Genomic DNA, 12,176 nt, shown 5'->3' on the forward strand with positions numbered 1-12,176 from the left:
TAGTTACACATAAGTGTAATTTATTTAATTAACATTGTATTATATTTTAAGTACAGTTCTTAAAAATACTACAAGTGCACATTCATTACAATTAAGCACTTCTTTTTCACATATGTTTCCCTTTAAGTGTGAATGCATAATCATTTCTGTTCCAAATAATAATACTTAAAGTATATTGTTTCATTTTACTTCACAAAAGAGATATCATTAGGATACACCAGATCATTTTAGAAAGATCCCATTGAGTAGAAGTAGAGTGTTTTTCTCATTTTCAAAGTCAAATTTTATTGATGAACTTTCACAATAACAGGCAATTTCAAACGTTCATTAAATATACTTATCATTTGCCAAGACGTGCAAACAGGTCATGAAACATGTATTATTGAGACAAGAGAGGCTCCATCTGTCTTTGATCAATTTGTCTTGTTAATAAGTCTGGAGAGTGAGCCAGGCAGACTTTAATTTCTTTAATCCTCATTTGGAACATATTATAAAAAGACATGACATTTCTTCAGTCTATCTGTCTGTCTGTTTTTATTTTCAGTACTAATTATTATAACAAAGGCAACCTGTTCAGGCTTCAATTACGTTTATCCAATTTTCAGTTTTAATTTCGTCTTAGTGCCCCATGACATGAATTCACTGTACAGACTGAAAAAAATGATCAAAACCTAATTAAACCACCGACCTCCAACAATATATGCAATTATCCAATTGGGGCAGCTGTTCTTGATATAAAATGCCATACCATCCTGACTGTCTTTATGTAAGTGTTAATAATAAGCTTTTCATTATTTCAAAAGTAGTCAGCCTTTGTGTTAAAAGTTTGATGATTTTCTGTTCCTGTGGTACTTCATACTCAGAATAGTTACAAAAGTATTCGGATTTTTCACAAGCTACATTTATTTACCTTCATCTACTTTTATAAAAATGATAATGTCAGAAAACTGAAGTAATTAATTAATAGTCACTGAAATGAAATTTAAACTGCAGTATGATCTGTTACATTTCATTTAATAAACTCTGAACAATTTTAATTTTGTGGTTATCTGTCAATGAGTCTTAAGAGACAAATATAACAATGCCTGTCCGAATGTATCTGAAAGTATCCGAATGTGTGGTTGTTTTCTTTGTCTTTCAAATCTTTTAAATTCACTTCGAGGTAATTGAGCCGTCTCTCCTCTTTTGCGTGGTGTCATGCTTGAATGAAGGCCGCATGCTTCAACACTCTTTGAGTCATTGTTTGTGTGCAGTGCTTGGTTGAAAAATGGTTTAAGATGGAATCAATTTCAATAGGGCTTCCTGACAGATAAATAAACATCCTCCTTGATTTCCATCATGCCACATGCACTTTATTCACGCTGATTTCAAATGCTAAAACCAAACCAATTCCTTAAATAAAACCACTATTAAACTCGGTTCTAAGCACCGACCTCCAACAACAATATATGCAATTATCCAATTGGGGAAGCTGTACTTGATATAAAATGCCATACCATCCTGACTGTCTTTATGTAAGTGTTAATAATAAGCTTTTCATTATTTCAAAAATAGGCAGCCTTTGTGTTAAAACTAAGTGAGCTTAGTTGATACTGTAATAATATCATTTTGAAATTTTGCAAATGCTGCAGTGCGTGTTTGTGTTTGCACTATGGAGAACGTCAAATGTTTCTATAGCTACATCTCATTTCAGAGGCTGTGTCCTCTTGAGGTTGTATATGAAGGCTGCTTATGTCAAGGATGTCTAATTTAAGAAAAGTAGGCATAGTAAAATTGACTGTTTATTCCTCGTGAAGTGTAAAATACTGTAATTTCTTTCTTACTTTGCATTATAAAACGGAGAGTTCCATCCCTTGATTCTGACTGGTTGAGCCGCGTTCAAAGCCGTTGTAAAAATTCCAATACCGCATCACATAACCGCTTTACATAAATTTCAATATAAAAGTCTTTGCGACTGAGTGACTCGCTCATAAAGACAAACGTTGCCACCATCTAATGGCGTGATAAATGTAACTTCTTTTGCTGTTCATAGTCAGGGACTATTTTTTCCAGCGGATGGAAGGCTTTTAATTATTTTACTTCATGAAAGTTAAATTTTTTGGCTTTAATATTTGTATTGTGTTTTAAGCATTTTATAAAAGCAATAAGCCCACACTCTTAAAAATTGCTGTTAATTTACGGCAAAATTTTAACAGTATAATCCTGTTATATTAAAAAGCAGCACATTGCTGTTTTTTTACGGTTGGTGAAATGACGTAGACAAATGTAAACAGCATTTTCCCGTATTTATTCCACGAAGGAAAGAAAACAGTACTTAACAGTATTTTTGGAACTGAAAACTGCAGCGAGCACATGCAACGAGCACATTTTCATCCGTCTTTACACTGATATAACCGGTGAGTGCACATTTTCCTTGCTCCTTTTACACAAGATAGGCTACACGTTTGCAATTGCAAATAACTGTGATAATTGTGGATGCTGAGCTTATAACTGTTTTATACATTCATTTCAGTGCCAAACCGTCAACGTGCAATCTGCGTCACAGAGTGGAGCTGGATTTCTGATTCAGAGATTTCCCGATTACAAGGTGAGTTCAGTATATAACGATTATCTATCAATCTATCTATCTATATATAATTTCAAAAATGATATACTATTAACTCTTCTGCAAAGTAAGCCTTTAACATCATAGCAACAAAGTAATATCGATGTATTTGTAACGCGCTGAAATTGTCGTCATCTTGTTTGCTAATTTTAGCTTGAGATCTTTTCATTTATTGCCTAATATAGGCTACATTTAGTTTATATTAGACAAAACGTTGATTTCGGTAACGTTGTGCTTGCAAATTTGGGTAAGCTTGTTCTAATTTGTACATAACTGTATTATGAGGGGAGTTTTTCTTTACTAGTGTTGCTGTTTTGTTTCTTTAGTGTTGGCTGTATTTTGGATTGCTTCGATCCAAGTTAGCTTGATAGAATAAGTTGCGCCTTACAATACTCAGTAAGAATAATTCCTGTTAATTTTTTTGTGTTGATGGGTGGTTAATGCATGTATTGTAATGTTACTTTGCCCAGTACAGTAGGCTAAAGGACATTTTATTTCAGTGGATATTTTTTTTTTGTTGCTGAGATTTTCATGCATTTGACTGGTCAGCATGTTTGCGTGTCAGTTATGTGGGCAGCAATGCAGTACTCCAGTGGCCTATGTGAAGCACATGAGGATTCACAGCAATATCCCTAACTTGTTTCTTCATTGTTGCATCCAGGACTGTAACAGGAAGTTTGTGAAATTAGCAGCTTTGAAATCACATCTTTACAGACACCACAATGATTGTGTGGTGGTGCCTAGATCACATGTGTACCCTCCAGTAGACTTTGCATGCCATGTTGACTTGTGTAGTGCTAAATGTGATACACTAACTCAGTTTTATTCCCATCTTAAAGTGCACATTAAAGAGGGACGAAGAGTGACATGCCCCTTTAAGCAGTGTGATAAAACATTTTCAGTGATATCCACCTTTACCTCTCACATATCAAGGAAACATAAAAATTCAACAGAGGTAAACCTAAATGAATCCATTGTTGCCACATCACTTGTGACTGAAGCTGAAAGCTTGCAAAACATTGACAGTGATATGATGACAGAGGAACAAACTGGTGTAGTTGGAAATAGTGAGAATTTGGAGGTTAGTCCAGAAAATATCAATGAGACGTTATTTTTGAAGAATCTTGCTCTCTTTTATCTGAAATTACAGGCTAAGTTATTGCTTCCTTCTTCAGTCATTCAGAATATCATTGAAGACATGCAGTCAGTTTATGATGTCAACCAGTCACATCTACTTTTCAAACTAAATGAGAAATTGGTTGCACTTGGGGTTCCAGAGGCTTCCATTAATGATGTCATGGACAGTCTGAAAGCAGACGATCTCTTACGAGCATGTAATAGCCACACACTAAAAACAGACCAGCGAAGGAAAACAGTGTTTAAGAACAGTTTTAATTATGTTGAACCTATGCCCATTTGTCTAGGACATAATGAAGCTGGCAAAGAGTGTTTTTTACAGTATGTCCCTGTAAAACAGACAATTGAGGCCCTTTTTCATTGTGAGTCTGTGTGGAAGCAGTACAGAGAAGTACACAGCCGTATCCAGTTGAAGGATATTTTTGAAGATTTGTGGGATGGTGAAAACACCACAAAAAACTTGGCCCAGATAGAGAGGTCATCTTTAGGCTTGATACTTTATCAAGATTCCTTTGAAGTTGTTAATCCTCTGGGGTCAGGAAAGAAAAAACACAAAATACTAGCTATGTATCTCACACTTGCAGACCTATTGCCACACAACCGGTCACGTATTGACCAGATGCAACTGGTTTTTCTGTGTAGAGAACAAGATTTCAAGTATTTTGGACAGGAATTGATCATGGGATGCTTGATGAAAGACCTTCAAGACCTTGAGACTAATGGCATAGTGCTGCCTGATGGACAGGTATGCAGAGGAATCTTGCGAGCCATTTGTGGAGACAACCTGGGTTCACACAACATCGGAGGTTTTGTTGAAAATTTCAGTGGCAGTAGGTTCTTCTGTCGATATTGTGAAATTGACAAAGACGTGTTTCACGCAGATCCTTTGTCCAAAGCTAACACTCGGACACCAGAGTCATACAAAGAGCATGTTCAGAACCTCGAGGAGCATTCTGTTCATAGTGGAGGTATTAAATTTGACTCCTTATTCAACAGCCTGTCTATGTTTCATGTATGTCAACCTGGGTTGCCTCCGTGTCTTGGGCATGATTTGTTTGAAGGCATTGTTGCCTCTGATCTTGCATTGTGTATCAACCATCTTGTCACAGTTGAAAAACAGTTCACTTACACTGACTTAAATCGGATGATTGATCAGTTCCGATATTTAGGTAATGATGCAAATGACAAACCTTGTGAGGTGAAGCCAGGAAGTGATAGACTGAGTGGCCATGCTATGCAAAACTGGTGCTTACTGAGACTGTTACCAGTGTTGATTGGAGAGAAGATGACATCTCCTGCTGACAATGAGATATGGCAACTGGTGTTACAACTAAGAGAAATTGTGGCATTGATTTGTGCACCAGCAATTTCTGCTGACCAGATAGGCTATTTAAGGGTCCTTATTGAAGAATACTTGCATTCCAGAAAACAAGTCTTTCCCCATCATCGGCTTAAACCTAAGCATCATTACATGAGCCATTATCCAGAGCTCATCATTCAGTTTGGTCCACTTATTCGTTTGTGGACTATGAGGTTCGAAAGTAAGCACACATACTTTAAACAGTGCACAAGAAAACTGCGCAACTTTAAAAATGTGTGCTCAAGCCTTGCAGAAAGACACCAGCTTTTACAAGCATATCTTAGCGCTGGCAATCTCTTCCCACCATCAATTATAGTAGAAAAGGCAACTGAGTTTTATCCATGTGACTACAGTGATGGCATCAGGGAATCAGTTGCAAATTATGATTTTGGACCTGAAAATACTTTGATTGGTCATGAAGTAACTGTAAAAGGAACTAAATACAAAAAAAACATGTTTGTTGTTATCAGTAAGGATGAGGATGGGCTTGAAGTTGGTAAGATTATTATGATACTCAATCATAAAAACTCTGCAGTCTACTTTGTCACTGAAAAGTATAAGGCTTTGTGTCTACATGATGTAGGTGTTCACTGCATCACACCAATCAAGAGCTGTTACTACTGTGTGAACCAAGAGGACCTACTGGATTATTACCCTCTACCTCAGTATGCAATTCATGACATGGCACTAATTGTTCTTCACCATTCTTTTCCCTCTTTATAGTGCAATGAGCACTGTGAATGAAGATCTGAGGGGCATCATCCTCAGCACTTTGCCAAGAATTTCTAACGACACTCTACAGGCATTGATAGACAAGCTATTAAACTCCGGTCTGGAATCTACACAAGACCTGAAATATGTGACTAAAGAAGATATTGGTGACCTACTGCCGGTCATTCAACTACGGAAGCTTCTGGAAGCATTTAAAAAAGGTAATGTGGATATAAATCTTACTGTTTTGCAATATAGAGTTAATTCTTAAACAGTAGCTCTGACTGGCCTTTTTTAAGTGAGTAGTTCACTTCCAGAACAAAAATTTGCAGATAATTTACTTACCCCCTTGTCATCCAAGATGTTCATGCCTTTCTTTCTTCAGTTGTAAAGAAATTATGTTTTTTGAGGAAAACATTTCAGGAATTATCTCCATATAGTGGACTTCATTGTGGAGCCCACGAGAACTCCCATCTTATTTTCTCCTCCAACTTCAAAATCAGTCTATATCTCTGCAGAAGTACTGACCCAACCCCCTTTTTGGAAAACAGCGATGTAGGACGATAAATTTGTATTTTATTTTATAAAATGAACGTTTCACTAGATAAGACACTTATTCCTCGGCTGGGATCATTTAGATCCCTTTGAAGCTGCATTGAAACTGCATTTTGGATGTTAAAACTTGCGGGCACCATTGAAGTCCACTATATGGAGATAATTCCTGAAATGTTTCTTCACGACTGAAGAAAGAAAGGCATGAACATCTTGGATGACAACGGGATAAGCACATTATCTTTAAATATTTGTTCTGAAAGTTAACTACTTTTAAAACTTTTAATTAGAGGAAATGTATTTTTAACTTACATTGTTTTACAAGTATATTTGATTATTTCCAGGACTTCTTGCATATTTACCAGTTGTCTTTGCACTAATGGATACTGATAGTTGTAAATAGTTGTAAATGTACATTGTGCTCAATTTAGCATGTGACCTGCAAAATACAGATATTTCCAATCACTTAATGATTTATTTACAGGCCTTTGGTTAATCTCATATGTTAGTTACCTCTGCTTTTCCTGTTTCAGAGACAGAGATGGTCACTTTGGACCTACAAATTCTTCCTTCCCCTACACCAGCAGTCAGCTTGCCTTCAGACCTTCCTTGCTCCAGTGCATCAAGTGAACTCTCAAATCAAGAATCCAGCAGCTCCGAAGACTGCAGTCCATCCGCCCAAATAAAAAAAACATGGCCACATACTTTTCAGATTCCTTGGACTGCAATGCCTATGGACATTCGTTCAGCAGTGACTGATGGCAAGAGACCTTCACCAGCAGCACGGCGACAAATGGTCAGAGTTTTGGCAGATGAGATGAGGAAATATGAGCTAAACCCAACACGCGGACAATGTGTCACAGTCTGCCGAAACATCATCCGCCAGTATCCTCAAAGTTTTGCTGATCTCCGTGACAATGGTCAGGTACTAGGAAATGGTTATACCTCACTGTTAATTCAAATTAAAAATCGAATTGAAAATCTGAACCGCACCACCAGCTTTCGCCAACACCGTTCATCTGGTGATGGACTAAAGAGAGGGCCTACTGATACATATGGCTGCACCAGATTCCAGCCTGATCTCCCACCAGAGGAGACAGATGCAACCGTAGAGCAGAAACGTCAGCGGCTGGAGGAGATATACTGTCGAGATGGAATAAATGGGGTTGAAAGAGCAGAAGTTAAGCAACTTATGGAAACAACCTTTTGCCTCCAGCGGAAGCAAATAAACATATTACCAGCACCCACCATCAGTGATTTAAGAAAGCAGTGGCCATACCTTTTCACTCCGAAAGGGCTTTATGCTCATTTTGAGCTTCTAACTGACATCAAAGTTATGCGTGCACTTGAGCTTGCCATTGAAGAATGTGGAAGAGCCATTGTGGAGTTCTTCAGCAACAAACCCACCAATGCAGATGTCAGGGCAGTCATTTCTCTGCGGCCAGACCTCGAGCTTTCCTTCTGCATCATCCAACTTCTAATGGCTCACTTCTCTGAGACTCAGGAAGGGCTGATCCTTTTTGCAAATGTAAGATTTTTTTTGTTGTTGTTGTTGTTGTTGTTTATATCATGGTATTAATGTCCTAACAACTGAAATAGACATGCTCTTTCCTAATTTAAAAATTAAATGCATACAAAGGCATTATTGTTAGTGTATTTTGTCTCTATGTCCTCATCATTGTAACTGTGTCTTAGGCATCTTCCACTGCAGCTGATGTAGAAAGGACACTAGAACTACCTGCAACTCCTCGACTGATACTCCTTGGTATGTATAGAACTGTATGAATATATAGTCTATTTTATTACATAAGCCACTAAGTGTTGTTTTTTTTTTGTATTTCAGCAAACTTTTAACTGGTAAATGCTTTTGTACAACACTGAAAGGGACAGTTCACACAAAATAAATATTCTTTTAAAAGTCCTTTATTCTTTTAAAAACTCTTTTACCCACACTCATGTAATTTTAAAGGGATAGTTCACCCAAAAATGAAAATTTGATGTTTATCTGCTTACCCCCAGGGCATCCAAGATGTAGGTGACTTTTTTTTCTTCAGTCGAACGCAAATTATGATTTTTAACTGCAACCGCTGCCGTCTGTCAGTCAAATAATAGCAGTGATTGGGAACTTGAACAATAAGAGTCGAAATAACTTCCATAGACAAATCCAAATTAAACCCTGCGGCTCGTGACGGCACATTGATGTCATAAGTCACGAAACGATTGGTTTGTGCGAGAAACCGAACAGTATTTATACAATTTTTTACCTCTAATACACCACTATGTCCAACTTCGTTCAGCTTGTGAGGTCTGATCGCGCTCTGACAACGGAAGTGATGTCTTGCGCTCATTGAAGTATATGGGCGAGACATCACTTCCGTCATCCTCACTAACAGGATGCTGAACGAAGTTGGACATAGTGGTGTATTAGAGGTAAAAATTATATAAATAATGTTCGGTTTCTCGCACAAACCGATCGTTTCGTGTCTTAGGACATCAATGTGTCGTCACGAGCCGCAGGGTTTCATTTGGATTTGTCTAATCAAGTTTTATTTACTGTTATAGTTGAAGTTCCCATCTACTGCTATTGTTTGACTGACAGACGGCAGCGGTTGCAGTTAAAAATCATAATTTGCGTTCGACTGAAGAAACAAATTCACCTACATCTTGGATGTACTGGGGGTAAGCAGATAAACATCAAATTTTCATTTTTGGATGAACTATCCCTTTAAGCCCTCAAGACTTTTATTGATCTTTGAAAAAAAAAAAAAATATTAATAAAATTCTTTCATCATTTTTGTTCATCAATTGAAAGTCCAAAAGTAAAAAAAAAAAAAAAACTTTGATGCTTCAAAAAGTTAATAAAGTTATTGTAAATGTATGAATTTATTTTTGTTTATTCATGTATAAACATTGAGCATACATGGAGCAAATAATCTCAAACATGCTTGCTTGATGTGAGAACCAATGAGGTTTGTTCTGACTGGACTTTTAATGGATGAACAGAAATGATGAAAGAATATTAAAAACAGCTTCATTTGTGTTTTGAAAATGAAAATTCTTTGAAAGTTGGAGTGACTAATTAATTACTACATTTTCATTCAATTACTTCAACTATATTAAACAAAAATATTGAGTTAAATTGATCACAAAAATTGCTGCAACAATTTCACAATACATATACACGTGTCTGTCCAGACCAGTCCACAATCAGCATTTTGAAATGCATTTGTTATGTTAAAAGAACAGGGCTCTGTGACTTGGTAAAATGATTTCAGTTTCCCTTGCATTTATTTGCAATCTGGCAGTAAAAAAATGAATATGCTATATGACTACCTGGCATTGTTTTTTTTCTTTGGAATGTTTTAGGTGAAAAACCAGGAAGCTGCATTCATAAATGGATGATTAGTTTTGAGGGGCAAATAATCTGTGAGGGCATCACGCCAAGTTTTCTGTCTGGACTTGCTGCTGTGTTTTCTACTTTCTACAATTTCAATGTGGAGTACCAAGCTGAGGCTGCATCCACGTTGGAATTCATTCAGAGGTTAGATGCTTAGATTCATATATTAATTTTGGTAACACTTTACAATATGGGTGCACTAATATGCATTAATTCATGATTAAAAGGTTAGTTCACCTAAAAATGAAAATTCTGTCATTTATTACTCACCCTCATGTCGTTTCACACCCGTAAGACCTTCATTAATCTTCAGAACACAAATTAAGATATTTTAGTTGAAATCTGATAGCTTAGTGAGGCCTGCATGGCCAGCAATGACATTTCCTCTCTCAAGATCCATTAATGTATTTGTCTTCCGAAGATGAACAAAGGTCTTACGGGTGTGGAACAACATGAGGATGAGTGATTCTGTGAGATAGAATTTTAATTTTTGGGTGAACTAACCCTTTAACTAATGCACAGATAATCATGAGTTAATGTATGACTTATGAAGAACTAAACCATTTATTAATGATTACTGCATCAGCAACTAATAAAGATTCTACATGATTCATATTTTAAATACTCATTAAATTGTTATTAGTTAATGTGTCATAATGTATTAATTCCCTAAAAACATATTATATTAACTAATAATGTAAATTAACGTGTTAATTACCACAATCGGTCAAAGCCATGCATTTCAGCTTCCAGTTGTCTGCTTTAGTTAATCATTAGCTAATGATTTACAAAGGTATCATGTTATGACTTTACTTGTTGAGGCACATGACTATTAACTAATTGTTAAGTAATATGTAATTGTGGTTATGGGTTTTGAATTAATAGCCATGTGCCTCAACAAGTAAAGTCATGCATTAACTCATTATTATCTGTGCATTAGTTAAGCATGAATTAATGCATATTAGCGCACCCGTATTGTAAAGTGTTATCTTAATTTCTATTCACATTCTCGTTATGTAAACTTTTACCCACACTAATTCTGAATGTATGTATTTTTTTTTCAGGCGCTTCATTGGAATAAATCCTGAAAAAGGCACCAAGGGTGGACAAGTCTTGTCGAAGCGGACAGGGAAGGTCGCCCACAAAAAGAAATCAGTGAACACTCGGGTTGCCAGTCTTCTTAAGAAGCTAATGGACTTTGAGTGGGACTTCATATAAGTGAACCCACTCATTCACTAACATACCACATACACACCTTACACATATTCTACAAAAACAACAAAAACATGCTTTTAGTGTGTTAGTCGCACAATTTTTTCAGGTGTTCATTTTTGAATACCTACATCTTTCTTCATTCAGTAATTCTTATTCACTAATAATTCAGTATTTCTTAATCACTCAGTAGTTCTCTGAGTCACTCATTTAGTTTTTTCTGTTATATAAATATTTTGTTTATTCAGTTAAACATATTCTGAAGCTTAAGTTTTAGCCACTAATTTTGAGAATATTGTGTGATTAAAGTGGCTTTTTTTTTCCAAGTTTGTCAAAGTTTTAATAAAGCACATTTTGAAGTTACACTGCATTGTGTTAAATGTGTAATGTTTCAAAGGATATATTTGTACATTGTACTAAAACATGGTTTTAAAGCTACACTTCTAAGGGGAAATATCTAGAAAAATAATTCCACCTTTTTTTCTTAGCAGTTAATTTCTCAATATAATAACATATTTGTAGCTTACAGTTAAAAAGTGCAAATAAACATTAATTAACTGTTAATGCTTTTGACAGTAATTTACTGTTAATGTAGAAAATAACAGCTTTATGCTGTATTTAAAAAAACAGTAACAAACTGTAAATTTCAACAACAGCAAGACACTGTTAATTTAACAGTAACTTGCTGGCAACCGTGCTGCCAGTTACTTACTGTTTTTTAACAGGACAATTTTTAACAGTGCAGTGAAGCCATGGTTTACAGTGGATTTATAACAGCTAAAGGGGTTTTAGGCACTCCGCTCCGTGTTGTGCCCTTATCTGTTATAAATTCACTGTAAACCATGGTTTCTTGGGGCTTATGGCTTTAATTTAACAGTTACTTTTCTTAAATGAGACTGCCTCGATGACGTATGCAGCCTTCAAATGCGACCTCTTGATGACACAGCCTCCGAAAAGAGAAGCTAGTGTGTTTTTGCTTTAGAGATCGGTCTTTGTGCGCTTTCTAGGCTATATAATTAATTCAGAATTTGAATAAAAGATTTGTTTTTCATGCTGCTAAGGGACCGATGGGCAATTACAATCTACAAAGTTTCAGAAGTGACATCTAAATGCAGGATGATGGACATAGTGATAGCCTTACCATAGCACAGGACAAAATAGATACAAATTAAGCAATTTAGTTGCAGACAGGGTATTCGAAT

The sequence above is a fragment of the Chanodichthys erythropterus genome, chromosome 5 (assembly GCF_024489055.1).
Source record: "Chanodichthys erythropterus isolate Z2021 chromosome 5, ASM2448905v1, whole genome shotgun sequence".
Taxonomy (NCBI): Eukaryota; Metazoa; Chordata; class Actinopteri; order Cypriniformes; family Xenocyprididae; genus Chanodichthys; species Chanodichthys erythropterus.